The 24,216-nt window shown below is 36.6% G+C and overlaps 1 pseudogene; it reads left to right on the plus strand.

Moving 5' to 3' along the window:
- The first annotated feature begins 23,115 nt into the window (after positions 1-23,115).
- Positions 23,116-24,204, plus strand: LOC118859203 (annotated as a pseudogene).
- The last annotated feature ends 12 nt before the right edge of the window (positions 24,205-24,216 follow it).

A 24,216-nucleotide genomic window follows, 5' to 3' on the forward strand; every position in this document is an offset into this window, starting at 1 on the left:
TTGGAATCTTAGTAAATATATATATATATATATTTTAAATCATGCATGGAACTTTTACAAAAATTGATCATCCTCCATAGTAAAGAATTCATAAGTAAATGCAGAAATGTAGAAATTGCAAACATGTCTACAAATCATAATGCAATAAAAACTAAACAATAAATGAAAGTTGAAGACCTAAATAAACATGAAAATTATTTGCTTATATAATGTATTAAAAACCAAGTCACAAAAATATTTTTTAAGTTAGAAGCAAATTTATATCCCTGAGTATATATTACAAAAATGACTGATGAATTTGAGCATATTACTTTTTATGCCAACTAATTATCAATCTGAACACAAGCACAAATGAATATTGAACTTTAAAAGGTGAAAAAATGAAATTTTATATTTAAAAAATGAATTAATAAGCAAATCAAGGAGCTAATTTGTGAAATAACAAACAAAACTAATAAACTATTGGCTTATTTGAGTTTTAAAAGAGAGATAGGGGAAAGAAAAGAAAATTACAAAAATAAAAAGTGAGAGGGAATAAAACAGTGAATGGAAAAAAAAAATTGGAAACTACCACTTATGTGCCATTAAAACTGAAAATCTAAATAAAGACAACAAAAATCTACAAAAGCATAAAATACTTAAAGAACAAATTAACTCCATGTTATATAAATCTTTTTTTAAAAAGAGAGAAAAAATCATATCAACTTTCTACTACTAAAAAATATGGTTCTTGTGTCAAAACTAGAGAAAGATCATACAAGAAAAGAGAACTATAGAGCAGTATCACTAACCAGTACTTCTACCTCCACACTTCTGTGGTGTCTGGACTCAGTAGCTGTTCCCTTCTTTAGTGCATATTGAAACTAATCTGTGACTTTTTACTCTGCTTGTCCACATTCTTCTAGAGATTTTCCAAGGAGGATCCCTCAAATTATTTGAGGACTTCTTTTAGGTATTTTTATGTTGCTCGTATGGCAGAATGAGGGACAGTTGAAGAAGTACTCCGTTTGTATCCTCACAATGTTAAGAGAAAGAAATGAATGCTCCTAGCATATTGGTATGGACCCTTTAGGGAGGATTTATGGACCAGCACTGGAAAAGGAATAACAACAAAATTATAGGGAATAAATGAGGATCAGTCTCATTAAAAAAAAAATCTTCAAACTGGTGAGATCCCAAATGGTAAATGGGCTATTACCTCTCACTCATACCACATCACTAAACTACCTCTTTATCCAATCATAAATTCCAACACACTTCTTCATTGTCCTATATAGGTCATCTACAACTTGATTCTGTGGAGACAAGAGTGCTCCAATATTCATATTCAAATAATATCTCTGGGAGAAAAATTGTGTTTAATAGATGGATCTAGGGAGCAGCTTGGGACTATTAAAAACATTCTGCAATTTCCTACAACTGATGAATATTGATGTGAATGTATTAAATAAAATATTGAAAAGAGGCTATAGCAATGTATTAAAAATTACTCATTATGACTATGTTGGGCTTCTGCAAGGATAATTAATACTAGGGAAACAATTAATGCAATAACATAATTAACAAATAACAATAATAAATCATAGAAGTGATTGATAAAAATAATTAAACTCATATGATTATGCCAATGTATGCCACAAAAAATCTTTGATAAAATTGTACACTCATATTAGGAACTGGAAAAAGAATAAAAATGATATTTTTCTAAATGTAACTTTGAAAATATTTCTAAAACCAAGATTATCATTGTTTATATTGGATAGACACTGAAAGCTTTCCCAACAAGATGATGGGTGATACAAGGATGCTCAGAATCACCATTATTATTTGACATGGTACTAGCTATGCTTTCTGTAATAATAGGACAAGAAAAATAAATTAAGGCAATGACCATAGGTCAAGAAAAAAATTAAATTCCTACTCATAGATTGTGATGGTTTACTTTGAAAACACTAGAGAATCAACAAAAAAGAGCTGAAATAATACACAGCTTCACTAAGATCACAAGATGAAAAATAAATCCACAGAAATCATTAGAATTCTATATGCACATTAAAGAAGAGAAATTGGTAGAAATATTGTATGAGATAACAAAATACATAAAATATTTGAGAGTCCACCAAAATAAACACAGTATTTGCCTAAATTGAGTTGCAAGTTTTTTTTTAATGAAAACAACAGAATAATAACTAAGCAAATGACATATATACTAATCAAAATACAAATGGAATATGTAATAGAATTCTAGAACATTACATCAAAGCCATATGGAAGGAGAAAAAGGTCCAAATCAAATCAGACAAGGAAAATGTATAAGCAATCATGGACAGAAAAATAATATTCAATAGGCCTCAAAATATAACTTGCTAGGAAAGGAATTCATTATTCAAGAAAAACCACTGAGAAAACTAACTAGATGTCATTTTGATGGAAATTGTATTTAAACCACCCTCTCGCACCATATACCATAATAAATTTCCAAATTGTGAAAATGATCTAACTATAAAGTTATTACATTTAAAAGTTAGAGAAAAATCAAAGTTTATATCTTGCAAAACAGTAGATGGAGGAAAATTCCTGATTAGCCACAATACAGAAATTTGAAAAAAAAAAAGCAAATAAGAAAATTTTGATTACATAAGTTTTTTTTTAAAAAAAAAGCTTTCAAGCAAAATTAAATAATGCAGCTAGAGTAAGAAAGAAGTTAAGATATGAATTAAAAATATTTTTTCATTAAAGATCACAAAAAAGGGTGACATACGAAATCTATAGGAAAGTCATGGAAGTCTAAAAAAATAATAGCCATTCACCAATGGCTAAGTAGTACAAAGATACAAAGAGCAGTTTCTAAAGAAAAAAAATAATTATTATGTAAAAGAATAAACACAAACTAGGTAAAAGATGGTGGATGGCAGAATTATATCTTAAGAAAGTATACTCACTTGTGGAAATCTAGAAATGAGGAAGTTGATGTATGACAAAGTATTTGGGCAAAAGTCAAAGCAGGGAGAAACAGAAGTGATTTTGTTATGGTAGTATACTAGAGACCACCTGAACAGAAAGAAGAAATAGATGAAATGTTGGGGTAAAAGATCACAAGTCTGGCACAAGGGCATGATGTAACAGAGATAAAGATTTTCAGTTATCTAGACATCTACTGTAACTCTGTCCTTCTCTCTGTCAAAAGCAGAACAGCTAAAAATTTGACTTTTTTTAGTGATGATATTCAAATAAGGGCAGCAAGGTGGTACAGTATGTAGAGTGCTGGGCCTGGACTCCTGAAGATCTAAGTTCAAATCTGGCCTTCAAACATTATCCCAGATAAGTCACTTAAAAGCTGTTTGCCTCAGTTTCCTCATCTGAAAAATGGAAATACTAATAACATCTACTTCCTGATTATTATATCAAGTGAAATAATAATTGTAAAACACTTAGCATAGTGCCTGGCATTTAATAAGTGTTATATAAATGTTAGCTATTAGCAATTAGATAGTGATAGAATCAATAAGGGGAAGTTCTTTTCTTGATCTCCTCACTAATTGTAAAAAAAATAGTTATTGAGAGTAGAAATTAGGAGAACCCTAGGAAGAAGTGACTGCTCCATTCTAGACCCATGAAGTAAAATGTTTTAGGCAAAGTCAGGTCAAGATGGATGGGAGATTCTCAAGAATAAAATTCTGTAGACACAAAGGGAAACAACTTCAATGAAGAAGAAAAATGGGATTGGTCCAAAAATAGAAATGCAAATGCTGCATCTAGTCAGTTAACAAGTATTCATTAAGCACTTAATATGTACCAGTCACTGTGCTAAATGCTAGAAACATAAATAGAAGCAAAAGGAAAGAATGTCGCTGCCTTCAAGTAGAAGGAAGGGAAGGGAAGAGAATAAGCATATTATTATAGTGCCTACTATGTGCTAAGGCAGCCAGGTGGTACAGTGGATAGAGCACTGAGCTTGGAATCAGGAAGACTAGTCCTCATGAGTTCAAATCTGGCCTCAGACACTCACCAGCTGTGTGACCCTGGGCAAGTCACTTAACCTTGTTTCCCTCAATGTCCTCATCTGTAAAATGAACTGGAGAAGGAAATGGCAAACCATTTACAGTATCTTTGCCCAGAAAACCCCAAATGGAGTCACAAAAAGTCTGAAATGACTCAACAACATAAACTACATGCTAGGTACTTCTTAACAATATTATCTCATTTAGTCCTCACGACGACCCTGAGGTAGGTGCTCTTATTATCCTTATTTTACAAGTGAGGAAATTAAGGCAAACAGAGGTTGACTTGTCCAGGATCACACACCTGTCACATGTATGAAGATGAATTTAAACTCAGGTTCTCCTAATTCAAAGGCCCAGGACTCTATCCATTGTGTAACCAGCTGCTTTTTGGGTAGCTTACATTCTAAAAGAAGATCACATGGAGAAGCAAACCGAAAAGCAGGGGCTTGGGGGAGATACAACATAGGACAAAAGTCCAGAAAGTCAGAAACAAAGATATAGGATGGTTGGCCTGGGCCCTTCCTCAAAACAGAAGTTCAGGGAGGAACTCACCAATACAGGGTTATAGTAATGAGGTTCCAAAATGAATAGGTCACAGGGGATGATGAGGAAACTTCCAGGTTGATCCACAGGAAATTCATAAAGCAACTTAGATCAAAAAAAGGAATGTGCAGAAGATGGAAGCAAGATAAATATGGCCCAGTACTTTTTAAGTTCTGCCTCTAAAGTTAAAACAAAGAATGAATGAGCTAAGGCAGTCAAGAAAAGCTTAGGACAACAAAAAAAGGCTTTAAAACTATGTGGAAAGGGGAAAAAAAGGATTAAAGAAGCTATAGGACATTTGATTGTTTTCAGCTCACCACATTGTTATGCATACCAGATATTATCAAGTCAGAAGCCTTAAGTAGCCTTTAGAAAGGACTATTTACAAAGGTGATACAGTAATAACAGTTGATATAAAACATCCCCTCTTCCAAGTCTATGACACACTTTCCAACAAGTCCATACAGAGTCTTGTGGAACGTAATCTGAACTTTAGAGAGCCTACATAGCAAAGTGGTAATTGACAGCTCCTGGTTGTCGGAAATATTGTTTTCTTCCATTCACGGGAGATTCCAATAGTGCAGAAGAAATCTCCAATCTTATCCCCCCATTACCTGCCCCCCCAAAAAAAGGCAAATGAAAGAATGTAAAAAACTACTTAATTATATATCTATTTTACCATCTACATAAATGTTTTAAGAGAATAATCTATACAAGCACTGAGGACATGCATACTAAAGACCAGATGAGCTTTCTACAAATGCAACTCCTCAGTTAAGTACCTCTCTACCATCACAAAATTGATTCAAAGCTGTAAAGCATACAAGATCCTACTGTGTTTCTTTTGTATTGACTCTAAAACAGTATTTGATTCAGTAAAGCAAATTATCCCCATAGAGGCTCTCTCCCAAAAAAGTTTTTCCCTTATGCATGTCCAAGTTAGTAATAGTTAACATTTGTGTAGGGTTTACCATGTGCCAGACATGGTGCTAAGTGCTTTATAATTATGATTTCACTTGATCCTCCCAAGGACCTTGGGAGATAGGTGCTATTACTATCTCCACTTTTCAAGGAATTGAGGCAAATAGGGATTAAGCGACCTGCCCAGTGTTACACAGCTAGTAAGTATCTGAAGCTAGATTTGAATGTAGGTTTTCCTGATTCCAAGGCTGGTGCCAAGTGCTTTCTATTTTAAAAAAAACACCTTGTTTGATGACCCTCTGGATGCTAATGTCAAGCAAGGCATAAAACAAACATAAAAATGTATGTCTGCCAAATTTTAACAGATGTGGTGAATGAATATCTAAGAAGGAGTCTAAGTCTGGGGTAGGGGAGAGAAGTCCCTAAGGATGGTGAGATCCTCCAAATGATCTTGTTTGTAGAAAATATTATAATGACTGCATCAAGATACAGAATCTCCTGAATGAGAATCATAATCATTCTAAAGAGGTGGGCCTCTCTACCCCCCCCCCAAAAAAAAAAACCCAACTGGATAAAAAAATACTATGGCATATAGTTGAACAGACCTTATATAGAATTTGTCTATCTTGGAGAGCCATTACAAATGGACAATGAGTTAAGACTAGAACTGAACATGAGTAGCTGAGCAGGTTGGTTTGCCTTTGGGAAACTGCCAAGTTATTTTAATGATATCAAGCTTCTCTCTGAAATTAAGGTTCATTTAAAAAATAATAACACTCCTCTGGTGTTATTTTATGGCTGTAAATACTGGAACACATTTCCAAGGAATTGAAATTAAGATTTATCTAAAAGGGAATAGAGGGGTACATGGTTGCTATTACCCAGCTACAGCACATTACAAATTCAGAATTATGAAAAATAAGTGGTGTAAAGAATGTTATTAAAGAAATGCATGGTGGGGGAGGGAGGTGGCAGAGCCAAGACAGCAGAGTAAAAGCAGGGACTTGCTTGAGCTCTCCTCCAAACCCCTCCAAATACCTGCAAAAATGACTCTAAACAAATTCTAGAGCAACAGAACCCACAAAATGACAAAGTGAAACAAATTTCTAGCCCAAGACAACCTGGAAGGTCGATAAGAAAGGTCTGTTGCACCAGTCTGAGAGAAGAGTGCAGTCCAGCAAGAGCCATGCTGGCATAGATGAGGCCTAGAGCAGGCCTCACGGGACTAAATCACTGGCAGCTGTGGCATTTTCCAGACTTCTCAGCCCACAAATGCCAAAGACAACTTAGAAGGCCAATAGGAAAGGTCTGTCAGACCTGGGTGAGAGAGGAGCATGGTCTGGCCCCAGCCCCAGGGAGGTGGAAGCAGCAGTAGTGGCAGCTGCAATGGCTGCTTCTGGAGATCTTGGCCCACAGACCGTGGGGGAATCAAACAGCTGATCAGAGGAGGATTGCAGGGATCTCCTTGCTGGCACTGAGGCAGGATTCTCTTGCTTTGCTTGTGCTTAGATCTGGGTCACAGTCCTGGGTGGTGGTCCTGGGGTGAGAAGGAGCATGGATGTGGTGGAGCTTGTGAGGGTGGTGGAGAGGGAATCCTCCTCACAGTTCCAAGGCAAAAAAGAGTGCTTGTGGTCACTCATAGACCAGAGCACAGGCCTGGAGAAGAGTAAACACCTCCCCTTTGATCATACCACCTTGGAAGAACTGAAAATGTATAGGTCCCTAGAAATATCTCTGAAATCAGGTGCACAAAACCCCTGAAGCTTGGGACAGTACATAACTCCATACTGGAAGCAGAGTGCTACCTTAACGAAGAGCTAAAAAGTCAAGTAATGGGCTGGGAAAATGAGCAAACAGCATAAAAAAACTCAGACTATAGAATCTTACTTTGATGACAAGGAATATCAAAACATACACCCAGAAGAAGGCAACAAAGTCAAAGCTCCTGCATTCAAAGCCTCCAGGAAAAATATGAATTGATTTCAGGCCATGGAAGAGCTCAAAAGGGATTTTGAAAATAAAGTAAGAAAAGTAGAGGAAAAATTGGGAAGAGAAATGAGAATGATGCGAGAAAATCATGAAAAATGAGTCAACAGCTTGCTAAGGGAGATCCAAAAAAAAAATGCTGAAGAAAATAACACCTTAAAAAATAGACTTTCCCAAATGGTGAGAGGTCCAAAAAGTCAATAAGGAGAAAAGTGCCTTCAAAAGCAGGATTGGCCAAATGGAAAAGGAGGTCCAAAGGACCACTGAAGAAAATAATTCTTTAAGAATTAGAATGTAACAAATGGAAGATAATGACTTTATAAGAAATCAAGAAGTTATAAAACAGAACCAAAAGAATAAAAAAAAGATAAGACAATGTGAAATAGCTCATTGGAAAAACCACTGACTTGGAAAATAGATCCAGGAGAGATCATTTAAAAATTATTGGACTACCTGAAAGCCACGATCAAAAAAAGAACCTAGACATCACCTTTCAAGAAATTATCAAGGAAAACTGTCCTGATATTCTAGAACCAGAGGCTAAAAATAGACATTTGAATCCACCAATTGCCCTCAAAAGAGATCCCAAAGAGCTCTAGTAATACTTTAACCACAGAGTTCCCAGGTCAAGGAGAAAATATTACAAGTAGTCAGAAAAAAGAATTCAAGTATTTTGGAAACACAATTAGGATAACACAAGATTTAGCAGTTTCTACATTAAGGGACTGAAGGGCTTGGAATATGATATTCCAGAGGTCAAAGGAGCTAGGATTAAGATCAAGAATCACCTACCCAGCAAAACTGAGTATGATCCTTCAGGGGAAAAAATGGATATTCAATGAAATAGAGGACTTTCAAGCATTCTTGATGAAAGCACCAGAGCTACATAGAAAATCTGACTTTCAAATAGAAGAATCAAGAGAAGCATGAAAAGGTAAAAAGGAAGGAGAAATCATAAGGGACTTATTAAAGTTGAGCTGTTTACATTTGTACATGGAGAGGTGATATTTGTAACTCATGAGACCTTTCTCAGTATTAGGGTAGTTGGAGGGAATGTGTGTGTGTATGTGTGTGTGTGTGTGTGTGTGTGTGTGTATGTATATACAGAGAGAGATAGAGAGGGGGGCACAGGGTGAGTTGAATATGAAGGGATTATATCAAAAAATAAAATTAAGGAGTGAGAGAGGATTGTATTGGGAGAAGAAGAAAGGGGAGAGGTAGAACGGGGTAAATTATCTCACATAAAAGAGGCAAGAAAAAGCTTTTATAATGGAGGAAAGAGAGGGGAGGTGAGAGGGAATTAGTGAACCTTACTCTCATCACATTTGGCTTAAGGAGGGAATAACACACACACTAAATTGGATATGAAAATGTATCTTACCCTACAGGAAGTAGGGGGGAAGGGGATGATAGAATAGAGGGGAAGATGACAGAAGGGAGGGCAAAATGGAGGAGGGGGTAATCAGAAGCCAACACTTTTGAGGAGGGACAGTCAAAGGACAGAATAAAATAAATGGGGGGCAGGATAAGATGGAGGAAAATATAGTTAAGCTTTCACAACATGATTGTTATAGAAGTGTTTTGCAAGACTACATATGTATAACCTATATCCAATTGCTTGCTTTCTCAATGAGGGTGGATGGGAAGGGAGGAAGGGAGAGAATGTAGAACTCAAAGTTTTAAAAACAAATGTTAAAAAGTGTTTTTACATACAACTCAGAAAGATATACAGGCAATGGGGTATAGAAATCTATCTTGTCCTACAGGAAAATAGAAGGGAATGGGATAAAAGAATGGGGGGAGTGATAGAAGAGAGGGCAGATTGAGGGAAGGGGTATGAGAATGCACTCTGTCTTGGGGCAGGGGGGAGGGGAGAGGTGGGGAGAAAATTTGGAACTCAAAATCTTGTGGAAGTAAATGTTGAAAATTAAAAATAAATTAACTAAGATCCATCACCAAGGGAAGAAAGAAAGAAAGAAAGAAAGAAAGAAAGAAAGAAAGAAAGAAAGAAAGAAAGAAAGAAAGAAAGAAAGAAAGAAAGAAAGAAAGAAATGCATAATAAAAAAAGAAAGTGGGGAGGGGGGAGTGTGTGATTTGGTGGAATGAATAATAACCAACGGACAGGCCACTCCTCGATGATGTTCAACTTATACGAGGGCATGTAGAGGAGTCACAGAAGAGGCAGGCATAATCACATTGTTGTAGGGAATACCCATGTGATTAAGAACACAGACTGATCTGAGTAACAGAGGAAGTAGAAGGTACTGTCCTTTCCCTCAGACACTTGAAAATCCATATTCTAGAAATAACTACAAAACCAATACAAAATAACAAAACATCATCATCAACAAATATTTCTAGAGTGCCTACTATTGTAGGCACCATTGTACCCTACTACTAGAGGGTACTATTCTAGGTAATGGGCATAAAATGAAATATAAACTGCAATGATTCCTTTCCCTCAAAAGCTTACAACCAAGTGGATAAGAGTATGTTGTCTGTGTGTGTACATACATACACAACACATATGCTTTCTTATACATATATACTCTCTAATACATATAGATTATGTATATATATGAATATGTACATAAAAGATAAATAAATAACAAAAAATAGGATATACATAACATACTAGACTATGGTACAGGTAGTAAGTACTGAAGAAATCAAAGGAAAATGCAAATTAATAATCATCATAATAATACCTACATTTCAAGGTTTACAAAGCACTTTACATATGTTATCTCATTTGATCACTGAGGCTTGGGACAGTTACAAAAAGTTTCATGGAAGAAATGGAATCTGAAGTGAGTCGTGAATGTAGAGTAGCAACTTGCTAAGCAGAGGGGTATGAATAGAGTGATCTCCAAAGGCAGAATACTGTGAGTGAGAGGACAAAGGTAGGGATATGAATTGCTTGCTCTGGGTTAGGGCATTGGATGGAGTGAAGGAAAGTAAGTGGATAACAAAATTGGAAATGTAGATGGGGTCAGTTTCTAAAGGGTCATGAATGCCATTATTTGGACTTTATCTTATAAGAGGTTGATGTGTACAAAAGCAGTATTTGAACAAGTCGTTGTCAATCTGTCAAGGCTATATAAGAAGATCTCATTCATAGGATCAGAGGTTTAGAGCTCAAAAGAAACTTAGAGGTCATCCAGTTGAACACCTTCATTTTACAGATGAGGAAAATAAGGCCCAGAGGTTTATTGAGGTGTCCAAAGTAATGCAGTAAAACCAGTATTAAACTCAGTATTAAAACTCAGGTCCTCTAACTTTAGATCCATTGCTCCACAATCAAACAGGAAATGTGACTTGTGAATTTTGATGTGTATAAGTAAAACAAAGAAGGAAACCAAAGATGATGGTCCATAAGCTATCATTTATAACACAACTCTGGAAAGGGACCCAAGATTTAAAGTAAACTGTTCCCTGAAAAATATCAGTACCATGTGTTTCTGTGGCCAAAAAGGTCAACAGAATCTTAGGCATCATCAAGAAATATACTGAGAAGAATAAAAAAACCAAAAGCAGCATTCTATCTCTTTACAGATCCATGATTCATATGAACCTGGAATATATTTTTTCAATTCCTGCCACTGCACTTTGAGAAAGATATAATAGAGTTGGAGAAGGTCCAGAGAAGGGCAAACAAATGATCAAGGGTCTGCCTTATGAGGTCAGATTAAAATGATTAGGATGCAATCTGGAGAGGGTATATCATTCAAGATTACAAAACCATGAAGGGTATGGATGGCCTGAGCAAATATTCTTTCAGTAAATTTTGGAATTCTAGAATGAGGAGGCATCCCCTCCCCTTCGAAACAAAAAAAGTCTGTTTTCAGGAAAATGGAAAGAAATACTGCATAACAGAGTAGTTCAAGACAATAATTACCCAGAAATTTAGTAAAAGGAGAAAGTATAATTATGCTCAAAGTTTTAAGTAGATTCATGGATTATCTATCCACACTGCAGTATTAAGGGGATCTAAGCTTGACAGAAAGAGAGGAAAGGCTGTCTGAAAGAAGTTAATTTTGTCTAGGGTGTTTATTTTATGGCAAAATATCTTTTAATATGATTTTATTTTTGCTTTTCACCACGCTTAAAGGATTTATTAGGGTTTCTACCAACAAATGAAATTGATTTTTACTGTAATTATTATTCTCATTTTGCTTTTTCATTATCATGCTGATTTCATTTATATTATTTTCCTTACTAGTATTTTATTTTTTGCAAGTACATGTAAAGATAGTTTTCAACAGTCACTTTTATAAGATTGAGTTCCAAATTTTTTTCTCCCTCTCCGCTCTCTCTGCTTCCCAAGACAGCATATAATTTGATATAAGCTATACATGTACACATTTCCACATGAACATATTCCAACACATTGCAATGTGAACATATTTCCACATTAGTCATGTTGTGAAAGAAGAATTTAAACAAAAGGGAGAAACCACGAGAAAGAAAAAAAAGAGAAAATAGTGTGCTTCAATCTGCATTCAGACTACATAGATCTTTCTGTGGATGAGGATAGCATATTCCATCTTGAGTTTTTTGGAATTGTCTTAGATTATTGTATTGCTGAGGAAAGCTAAATCTATCAGAGTTGGTCATTGCACAGTGTGGCTGTGTACAATGTTCTCCTGGTTCTACTCACTCCACTTAGCATCAGTTCATGTAAGTCTTTCTAGGTTTTTCTGAAATCTGCCTGCTCATCATTTCTTTTTGCCCAGTAGTATTCCATTACATTCATATGCCACAACTTGTTGAGCCATTCCCCAATTGATGGGCATTCCCTCAGTTTCCAATTCTTCGCCACCACAAAAGAGCTGCTATAAATATTTTTGTACATGGGGGTCCTTTCCTCCTTTTTACAATCTCTTCGGGATACAGACCTAGTAGTGGTATTGCTGGATCAAAGAGTATGAATGGTTTTATAATCCTTTGTGTATTTGTCTAGGGTTTTGGAAAAAAAGTGATTAAAATAAATTAGCATAGTAAAGTATGATGAACTCCGAGATATTAATTAACAAGGTCTGTAAAAAGGATAGGTTTCCTGGAAAGGAGAGTTCTTTTGGAAGCCATAAAGATATAACATTGGAAAAATAGGAAGGTCCTTTCTAAAGATCCTTAAATTCTATACAGAGTAAATTTAACATAATAGGTGATAGGGAGTCACAGATCCTGAGCAGAACCTCTCTACTTGTCTAATAGCTCCTTTTCCCATCCACTATGTATATGAACTTTCTCCTGTGGGATGCTGAGACATCCACTTCAATAATTTGTTATGTCCTTAAGAATAGTTGAGAAAAGAAGACACAGAGTCTGAACACCAGCTTAGACAACATGGATAAAAATAGCATTTAAATTCATGTGCAATCTACTAAATTGTGAAGGATGAAGAACAAACATTTATATAGCATCTCTTATGTGTCAGATACTGTGTTAAGTGTTTTACAAACTGTAACAACAGTGTTACTTGCAGCTACTGTGGAGGTGTAAGTCCAATAGCACCAGCACACAGGAGGGCTGCTAGCACAGGTTCTTTGAGCTACTTTTCTAAGGAAAGCAACTTAGAGGGGTTTACAATCTCACTTTAATCAAACATATATATGTCATTCACTTAGTTCAGGGTAAAAAGTCAGCACCCTGAACTTCAGAGCAAATACAAACAGAAATTGCAACCAGAAATTACAAACAGAGAAAAATAACACAAATCAACAGATTGGCTTCTATCTGTCTGACCATAGTTATACATACACGGTTACCAGAGAGAAAAGCACCAACATCTTGGTTTTCAAAGCCAAGGGGCACCTTAACAGCTACCCAGAGTCTCCTCACCAACGCTCTTCTGACCAGTGAGCCCCAAGCAAAATGCTAACCACAGAGTACATATACCTATTTTCAGGGCCCAAGGACTTCACACCTTTCATGACCTAATTAGCAAAAGGGTGTGGGTCTTCCTACAAACAAAGGCAAGACTCAGTCAAGGGCACTTGATTTTCCTTGGTGCTGAGAAGCACTCCAAAAGAAAAACACAGTAAAAGTCCCCCTTTGCTTGCCCTTACATAAATATTATCTCACTTGACCCTCACAACAAATTTGTAAGGTAAATGCTGTTATTGTCCCCATTTTGTAGTTGAGGAAACTGAAGCAAATAGAGATTAAATGACTTGCCCAGGGTTATACAGCCAGTATGTCTCTAAAGCCAGATTAGAACTCAGTCTTCCTGACTCCATGGTCCTCTCTCTACCCATTGCACCACCTAGCTACCTAGGTAGTTTGGCTGATATATCAATGTAGGTAAGCTGTTTCAAAATATTTTCATCAGCTAGATTATTGGTGTGTGCTACACTCACACACACAGACACACACACACACACGCATGCACACGCACATACGAATATTTTTTCCAATTACATATAGAGAATTTTCAACATTCATTTTTTTATAAAATTTTGAGTTCCAAATTTTTTTCTCCCATCCCCCCGCAAGACATTAGTCATGATGTGAAAGAAGAAATAGAACAAAAGGTAAAAGTCACAAAAAGACAAAAACAAAAACAAAAAAGTGAAACTAGTATACTTTGACCTGCATTCAGACTCTATAGATCTTTCTCTGGATGTGGATAGCATTTTTCATCATGAGTCTTTTGGAATTGTCTTGGATCATTGTATTTTTGAGAAAAGCTAAGTCAATCATAAGTGATCATCACACAATGTTGCTATTATTGTATAGAATGTTCTCTTGGTCCTGCTCACTTCACTCAACTCAATTCATGTAAGTCTTTCTAGGTTTTTCTGAAATCAGCCTGCTCATCATTTCTTCTGGAACAATGGTATTCCATGACATTCATATACCACAACTTCTTTAGCCATTCCCCAGTTGATGGGTATCCCCTCAATTTTCAATTCTTTGCCACTGCAAAAAAGAGCTGCTATAAATAATTTTGTACATGTACTTCCTTTTCCCTTTTTTATGATTTCTTTGAAATAAACACTTAGTAGTGGTATTGCTGGATCAAAGGGTATGCACAATTTGATTGTCCTTTTGGCATAGTTCCAAATTCCTCTCCAGAATGGTTGAATTAGATCAGAACTCCACCAGCAATGCATTAGTGTCCCAATTTCCCCCACATCTTCTCCAACATTTATCATTTTTTTTTCTGTCCTATTAGCTTATCTGATAGATGTGAAGTGGTACCTTAGAGTTGTTTTAATTTGCATCTCTCTGATCAATAGTGGTTTAGAGCATTTTTTCATATGTCTATAGACAGCTTTGATTTCTCCATCTGAAAACTACCTGTTCATATCCTTTGACCATTTATCAATTGAGGAATGATTTGTATTCTTATAAATTTGACTCAGTTCTCTATATATTTTAGAAATGAGACCTTTATCAGAGACACTTGCAGGAAAAATTGTTTCCTAGCTTTCTGCTTTCCTTCTAATCTTGGTTGCATTGGCTTTGTTTGTGCAAAACCTTTTTAATTTAATGTGATCAAAATTATCCATTTTGTAATGTACCCTATCTCTTGTTTGTTCATAAATTCTTCTCTTATCCATAGATCTGACAGGTAAAACTATTCCTTGCTCTCCTAATTTGTTTATGGTATCACCTTTTATGTCTAAATCATGTCCCCATTTTGACCTTATTTTGGTATATGGTGTGAGATGTTGGTCTATGCCTAGTTTCTGCCATGCTATTTTCTGGTTTTCCCAGGACTTTTTGTCAAATGGTGAGTTCTTATCCCAGAAGCTGGAGCCTTTGAGTTTATCCAACAGTAGATTAACATAATCATTTACCACCATGGCTTGTATACCTAATCTATTCCACTGATCCACCACTCCATTTCTTACCCAGTACCAAATAGTTTTGATGATTGCTGTTTTATAACATAGTTCTAGATCTGGTGCAGCCAGGCCATTTTTCTTTGCATTTTTTTTGTCATTAATTCCCTTCATATTCTTGAACTTTTGCTATTCCGGATGATTTTTTTTTTATTATTCTTTCTAGCTCTCTAAATTTCTTTTTGGTAGTTTGATTGGTATGGCACTGAATAAATAAATTAATTTAGGTAGAATTGTCATTTTTTTATTATGGTAACTGGGCCTACCCATGAGCAATTGATATTTTTCCAGTTGTTTAGATATGACTTTATTTGTGTGAAAAGTGTTTTGTAATTGTGCTCATATATTCCTGAGCTTGTCTTAGCAAATAGACTCCCAAATATTTTATGTGGTCTACAGTTATTTTAAATGAAATTTCTCTTATTTATCTTTCTATTTCTTGCTTCTGGGTTTTGTTAGTAATATAAAGAAATGCTGATGATTTATGTGAATTTATTTAATATCTTGTGACTTTGCTAAAGTTGTTAATTATTTCAAGTAGTATTTTAATTGATTCTCTAGGATTCCGTAAGTATACCATCATATCATCTGCAAAGAGTAATGGTTTTGTTTCCTCATTACCTATTTTAATTTCTTCAATTTTGTTTTCTTCTCTTATTGCTAAAGCTAATAGTTCTAGTGCAATATTGAATTATAGTGGTGATAAGGGGGCATCTTTGTTTCACCTCTGATCTTATTGGGAATGCTTCTAGCTTATCCCCATTACAGATAATGCTTGCTGATGGTTTTAGATAGATACTACTTATCATTTTAAGGAAAGCTCCATTTATTCCTATGCCCTCTAGTGTTTTTAATAGGATTGGGTGCTGTATTTTGTCAAAAGCTTTTTCTGCATCTTTTGAGATAATCAATAATGCTAGTTTTATAATTGATACGGTCAATTATGCTAGTTTTCCTAACATTGAACCAGCCCTGCATTTCTGGTATAAATCCCACCTGGTCATAGTATATTATTATTCTGGTGATAAATTCCTGCATTCTCTTTGCTAATGTTTTATTTAAAATTTTTGCATCAACATACATTAAAGAAATGGGTCTATAATTTTCTTTTCATGTTTGGTTCTTCCTGGTTTAGGTATCAGTACCATATTTGTGTCATAAAAGGAATTTGGTGTGACTCCTTCATCTATTTTTCCAAATAGTTTATGTAGTATTAGGATTAATTTTTTTAATGTTTGATAGAATTCACTTGTAAATCCATCTGGTTCTAGAGATTTTTTTCCTTAGGGAGTTCATTGATGGCTTGTTCAATTTCTTTTTCTAAAATAAGGTTATTTAAGTAATTTATATTTTCATAAATATTCATCCATTTCACTTAGATCGTCAGATTTATTAGCATACATTTGGTCAAAAAAGCTCCTAATAATTGTCTTAATTTCCTTTTCATTGGTGGTGAATTTACACTTTTCATTTTTTTTGATACTGGTACTTTAGTTTTCTTATTTCTTTTTTTTAATCAAATTAACCAAAGGATTATCTATTTTATTGGTTTTTTCATAAAACCAACTCTTAGTTATATTTATTAGTTCAATAGTTTTCCTACTTTCAATTTTATTAATCTCTCATTTGATTTTCAGGATGTCTAATTTGGTGTTTAATTGGGGATTTTTAATTTGTTCTTTTTCTAGTTTTTAAATTACATACCCAATTCATTAATCTGGGTTTTTTTCTATTTTATTCATGCAAGAATTTAGAGATATAAAATTTCCCCTAACTACTGCTTTGGCTGCATCTCATAAATTTTGAAATGTTGTGTCATCATTGTCATTCTCTTTGATGAAATTATTGATTGTTCCTATGATTTTCAAGGAACACTTATTGGAAAAGATATTCTTTGTCATTCAGGTATTGATATGTTATGCAAGTGGGAATTTAAGATACTTAATTTGAAAGTTGATTAAAATCTGCATTCAGGTTAAATGTGACAATTGTTCAAGCCCATCTTTGGCTTAATAGATGGAAAAAATCACTAGAGATAATGAGGAAGACTACTTTTGTCATTGGCACAACCTTATTTTCAACATTTATTCTTCCACTGGACCTTGAAATTTTTGCTAGCAAGAGCATTCAAGAATTAGGTTGTCGATTTATTTTTGTGACAAAATGTTCTCCATTTAGTAAAGGCATATGTTTCAAACTCAAATGACTTAAAATTCAAGCAAAAAAAATGTTTGAAGTATAGTCATTTGATAATAATTTACTTTAAAATAAGCAACATACTTCTATTTAATGTGATCCACATATTTGGCTAGCGACCCAAGAGTGTAGCAAACCAAAAGCAACCTGCTTTCACAATACCATTCCCAAATGAATTAAATCTCATTCTTTTTGTTATTGTATTTTGTCTGTTCTGTTTGATCCACCCCCCCCCCCTTTTTTTCAGTGAGTTGCACAACTCACACAATTTTTTTCATTACGATGATGGCAAACACTTTGAGAAAGAAGAGTTGGGTCACTGCCAAGAGCCAGCTCTAGGTTTCAGTATATATTTCTGCTTTCTTAAGCCAATTGTTTTTCCCTCCTCTCCCAGGGACCACTAGCTACCTTATTATCAGAAAGAATTACCCCTTGACAGCACAATTGAGATCCAGAAATTCCACCAGATTGTAACTTCACTGATACCAGGGGCATCAAAATTCCAATCAAGATTCAGAAGGTCAGAAAGACATAAATGCATTTGTATATATAAGGTCTCCATGTTACTTGATATTTTCCTTGTTCTATAGAGAAACACATCTTTTGACTTATTTATTGCTTTTATTGTTTGGAACCTTTTCACTACCAATGTTATTAATACATTGTGGTCTCCACGGCATGAAAATCATCCCTTATCTGTTTATACAATTTTCTACCTTTATTTAATGCATCATCCATAAAATTAGAACCCTACTTTTTCCTCTACTTATGCCTTATTTATGCCTCTCTTATTTGGCTTTAACCATTGGGAAAGTAATGGTTGCAACTGTTATTTCCTAAGTAATATATCCAAAAGATCAAACTAATGGGGCTTGGGTGATAAAAGAGAAGACAGATCAAAACTAAAATAAATGGCCCACTTGTCCAAGCTGCCTGACAATATTCATTTAGCTAACTCTAAAATGTCTATAGTGTTTATAGTTTAGTACTTTTATCAAATACCATCTAGATACAATTTTAAAGGCCCATGTGGAATAAACATTTCTTCCAACCTAATTTTAGTTTTTTGTGGATAATATATCGCACCCAATTCTCTCTAATTTTCTGCAGTATCTCTGTCTACACAGGATTTCCAGCTTAATCAGTGAAGCTAAATAACCAGTCAATTTAGCTAACCAGTATGACAGATTTATTCAGTGAGTGGATTATTTTGTTTAGCCGAATTGACCAAATTCACCAGTTGTTTTGGGTTTTGTAGACAATTTGACAGCTGGAATGAACATGTTGAGTGTCTTTGAAATTATGGACTGTTGTAGCATGTTTTGGGGCTACTTTTTCTAACCCCTCTCACACTGACAGGCTAGATCCCCAAACATCCCATGATATATCAAGCCTCAATGTTCTAAGGGTAACTATGAGGGGTTGGGGTGTGTTTTTTCAATACCATAGTTCATGAGTCCCCACCGGTGTGCTTCCCCCAGTGATTATTCTCCCATGATACGTCTGATTTCTTTTCCTGTTTAGAGATGAGACCAGTGGAGAATAGTATACTACCGTTTTAATATTCAATCACTAATGGTTTTTTGTGGTAGATCTAAAGAGAAAGCTTTGCAAAAATCTAGTTCACATCACAGACAAAATGGATATCTTCAAAGTTAAGGAAGTAAAATCTTTTAGCATCAAATGGGGAGGGGGGTAGTTTTAGATACTGATCTGAAAGTATGGGACCAGCATTAAACCCAAATGTATGTGTGCGTGTGTGTAAACACACACACGCACACATACATACATTCCTGTCAATTCTCTCACTTGAGGGAATTTAGGGCCAAGAATGGGAGGGCTACTTTGGGTTATAAAGAGAAAGCTCTATCCCATTTCTAGAAATCCATTTGAGTTATCTAAAGCACTTGTTTAGTCAAGTTTTCCCCTAGTCATGGAACAAAAAGTCTAGAAGTTATGATTCAGGAATATCTCTTTAACCTCTGACCAATGACATTTATAACAAAGAAGAAGCCCAATAGCATATTTTTCTTACTGTTTTTAGCCTGTGTCTGGCAGGGTGCCCAGAGACTGTGATGGTAGGTCTCCAGATAGATCTTTAAGTTCTTTCTCCTTGCCAATTACTATCACTCAAATACCCTCATTACCAGTGGGTATCTTAAACTCTGGGTAACACCTCCCTTTTATTCCACTTCCAGAAGTATAGCTTCTAAAATTGATGCTTCTATTAATGATGCTGCCGATCCAGCCACTTGTCAGCCTTAAAGGATGAAACTAGTTTTAAAGGATGACAACATAAGAAAAAGTAAATAATTCAATTGTAAAGAGGCTTGATGGACAAAACATCATTTCTGCCTAAGATTTTATTCATGTGCTTAGTCAGTCATCAAACCTTTTTAAGCACCTACTATGTGCAATGCTCTACTGATGGATGAGGAATAGAAGCAAATATAAACAAGCCCTTGCTATTTTGGGAGGATGCAAAAGAAACCACGTTATTAGACATGAACACACATCAAGTATAAATTAGAATACGGCAAGTGCATGAGAAAAGTGCTTCCTAGCACAAAGTGCTGGGAAGTCAAATGAAGATGAGAGAGAGAATCAATTCCAGCTGAAGGCAAAGAGATAATAGGGAACTTAAGAGGGTTTCTGCTTGTTGGCTTGACTAAGGTCTGAGGAAAAATTTCTTTCAGGAGATAGCAATGGAGCTAAGCCTTAATGAAAGATAGAGATGGGGCATAAGAGTTCATTTGTAAATTCAAGGAAAAACCACAAAATTGAGGCCCAGAGAACTGATTTATGACTTACTGACATAAAAACATCCTTTTTTCATTCATTCCTTCATAAGAACAGAGGGACCATTAATCCACTTCAGTGACACAGTCACCCTGAGTCATGGGGTTGCCTAGAACTTGGGATACCCAAAGCATGCATGAGGTCCAGCTAGGAAGTGACCTGTTCTGCTAGGACTGGGGTGAGGGGTGTTGTGAGTAGTCAATTGCTATCATCCTTCTCTCCCACTCCAAGCCCCCTGCTTCCTATCCAAAGTACACATGACTTTATACCCAGGGATGAACAAGGTATTCTGATGCATTCAATAAATGTACTAATTTGGGGTAGGAATAACTGGTTTGGTATAATCTCTTTGATTCTTTGTAATTACATCTTAGGTTTCTGTCAGTGCATTTCCCTTACTCCTCACCCTAACTCCAAAATTCTGAATTTGAAGGGAATCCATTTCATGCCTAGGAAACAGTAAGAGTATGGAAGTAGAAGAACATAAAACACATTGAAGGGATGACACACAACTGAGTTTGGTTAGAGACTGTGAGAGGGAATGGTATGACAGAAGGCTGGAGAACTAGATGGTGCTATATCGCAAAGGACCTTGAATGTGAAGCTAAAGAGTTAGGACTTTGTTTGGCAGGCAATGGGAAGTCACTGAAGATTTTTGAATAGTTCAATGACATAATCCAGTTCATGCATTAGGGAGATAAATCAAGTAAACAGTATAGAGGATAGAGAAGGAAGAGCCTGAAGGACAGGAGGATACAGAGGATTATAGGAAGATAGAGACTGAAGGATAAGACAGCTATAAAAAGCTATTGCAATAGCCCAAGGGAAAAGTAATGAGAATGGTGATAGTCCATCAGTAAGTCAATAATAGTTTTTTAAGCATTTACTATGTGCCAGGCACTGTGCTAAGTGCTGGGGCTACAAAGAAAGGCAAAAGACAATTCCTGCTTTCAATGGGGGAGACAACATGGAAACAACTATGTACAAATAGGATAAATTAGAGATAATCAATAGAGGGAAGGTGTTAGCATTAAGGAGAATCAGTAAAGGCTTCTCATAGAAGCTGAAGCTTGAAGGAAGCCAGGAAAGCCAGGAGGTAGAGAGATAGAGAAGGAAAACATTCCAGATAAGAGGAATAGTCAGTGAAAAATACCTGGATTCTGGAGGTCAATCTTATGCAAGAAACAGCAAGGAGGCCAAGTGTCACTGAATCACAAAGTATATGGAAGGGAGGTGGGAAAGTGGATGGTGGGATGGTGGAAAAGTAAGGTGTTAGAAGAATGGAAAAGTAGGAAGGGGCCAGATGGTTGTGAAAGGGTCTGAATGCCAAAGAGGAGATTTTATGTTTGATCCTAGAAATGATAGGGAGCCATTAGGATTCATTGAATAGGTGGTGAGAACAATAAGAGAAAAATACAAGCTATATTGTGGGAATAGAATCTACATGAGTTGTCTGCTGAATGTTTTGTACCTGGGAAGGGGAAGGAGTCTAAGATGACTTAGATGTTGTGTGCATACATGAAAGACAATGTGTAAATTGAAAAGTTTCTTCATAAAGTATTTCTAGCTTCTGGCAGCTCTAATCTCGTACTGTGTTTTTGGCCCTTTTCCCTATGCCACCTTCTTATTTCTGCAATTTCTCTCAGTATTGGACTAAAACTTAGAAAAGAAGGGTAATAGGGAACTTAATTTTGAAAATTCCTAGTATCAGTATCCAGGGCTTAATTTTCCCTAAGAATGATGTAGATTAAATGTTAGGAAGAATTTTCTGAGAGCAAGCCCATTTCTACAAGACAAGATTATTTGCAGGTCAAATGTTTTTTAAGAATATATCTGAAAAACAAACCTTCTTCTATGCAATTTTGATGTTTGATAAAACAATTGATAAGAAGCACCTACAATTTGTAATTTCTGGCTTCTTTTCTCAAATAACTCAAGCATTTATTAAGCCCCTACAGTGTGCAAGACACTGTGCTAATACCTGAAATACAAAACCAAAACTTAAAAACTGTCCCTGCTCACAATTAATTTAAATTCTATTGGGCAAAAAGTCAGCTATTATCTCATGTAAGTCTCACAACAGACATGTAAAAAAAAGTGCAAATGTTATTACCCCACATTCTGTAGATGAAGAAACTCAGACTGGGAGAGATGAAGTGGCTTTATCAAAATCACTCAGATGGTAATTAACAGTGCATGTATTCAAATTCAGGTCCCTTCAGTTCCCCCTGTGCCCAGATGCAGTAAATTCGGCATTGCTGTTAACCCCTAAGGGAAAGTGAAGATTAGGAAAGAGGAAGGTCTTCAGAATATTCTTTCCAGGAGTTCTAATAATAGTCTTCAACTCTCCTTCCCCTTTTTGCTACCCAAAGAAAAGGGATGGGGTCTATCTCTCCTCCCAAAGTGACCTCTCTTCTGCCTGATTACTCCTGTGGTAATGTCACAAACATAAAAAGTCGACCCTACTGCACTCCCTAGTCATGTTGAGCAGGTCCATAGGGGACATACAAGGTATGGCTACTGTGGACACATGAGGTACATCAATATGATAAGCAGGAAAATCGCAAAGTCAGCCAGGAAGTCAATAAACATTTATTATGCACCTACTATGTGCAAAGCACTGTGCTAAGTACTTGGGATAAAAAGAAAGGTAAACACCAGTCCCTTCTCTCAAGGAGCTCACAGTCTAGTGAAATAAACCATGAGTAGAAAGCATGACTTGAATCACTGCATTTTTCAGGATATGTGGTAGAGCAGTTGTCCTGTCATTAAAATTGAGGTTCTGCCGGTGGCGGCTGTAACATCTGAGCAAGATGGGGGCCTCGGTGGCTGCAGTGGCACTGCCCTCAGGCCTGCAGAGCGGGCATTGGCTGAGGCTATGGCTGCGGCCCCAGCTCAAGCTCCTGCCTTTGCCCAGGTCCTTGTGCGCGCAGATGGTGACCCCACTGGGCGGCCCAGGACAGAGAGGACAACACTTACCTTTGCCCACACATCGAAAGCCGCAGCCGCCACAGAAGCAACAACAGCAGGGCCCCAGCTATGCCAAGAAGCTGGGGATCTGGGTGGCAGGGTTCCTTGGAGCTGAGGAGTGGGGCATGAGCACAATTTACATCTTTGGAAACAACTCTGTGGATGAGAAGGATGTGAAGATTCCAGATGAGTTTGACAATGATCCTGTGTTGGTTCAGCAGCTCCTGTGAACATAACAAGTATTTTAAGGATCATCGATGGATGATCATTGAGCCCATCAGCCCCTACCTCCTCCCTGACCCTCTGCCAGAGTCATATTACCAGCTCCCGTATACACTTGTCCTGGAGCTGACGGGAGTCCTGCTGTACCCCGAGTGGTCCCTGGCCACATGTTGGCGGTTCAAGAAGCATCCAGGGATCAAGGCCCTTTTTCAGCAGCTGGCCCAACTCCATGAGATTGTGATCTTCACCTCAGAGCCTGGCATAACAGCATTTCCCCTCATTGACAGTGTGGACCACCATGACTTTATCTCCTATCTCCTGTTCCAGGATGCTACATACTACATGGGTGGGCACCATATCAAGGACATCTGCCTGAACAGAGACCCAGCACATGTGGTCGTGGTAGACTGTAAGAAGGCTTCAGTCTTACAACGGTGTGGCTCTGCCATTCTGGGATGGAACTCTGATGACCGTACCCTACTTGACCTGTTTGTCTTCCTCAAGACCATCACCCTGAATAGGGTGGAGGACATCCAGACAGTCCTAGAGAACTATGCACAAGAGGAAGACCCTCTGGAGGTCTTCAATGGCAGTTTCGATTGGAGCAGGAGGTGTAGCAGCACATGGCTGACCTGGCCAAGACCACCAAACAGAACCTTTTCTTTAGTTCTCTTACCACCTGCCTCTGGCCCCAATCCAAACAGCCCTGATCATTTCTGTCC

The sequence above is a fragment of the Trichosurus vulpecula genome, chromosome 8 (genome assembly GCF_011100635.1).
Source record: "Trichosurus vulpecula isolate mTriVul1 chromosome 8, mTriVul1.pri, whole genome shotgun sequence".
Taxonomy (NCBI): Eukaryota; Metazoa; Chordata; class Mammalia; order Diprotodontia; family Phalangeridae; genus Trichosurus; species Trichosurus vulpecula.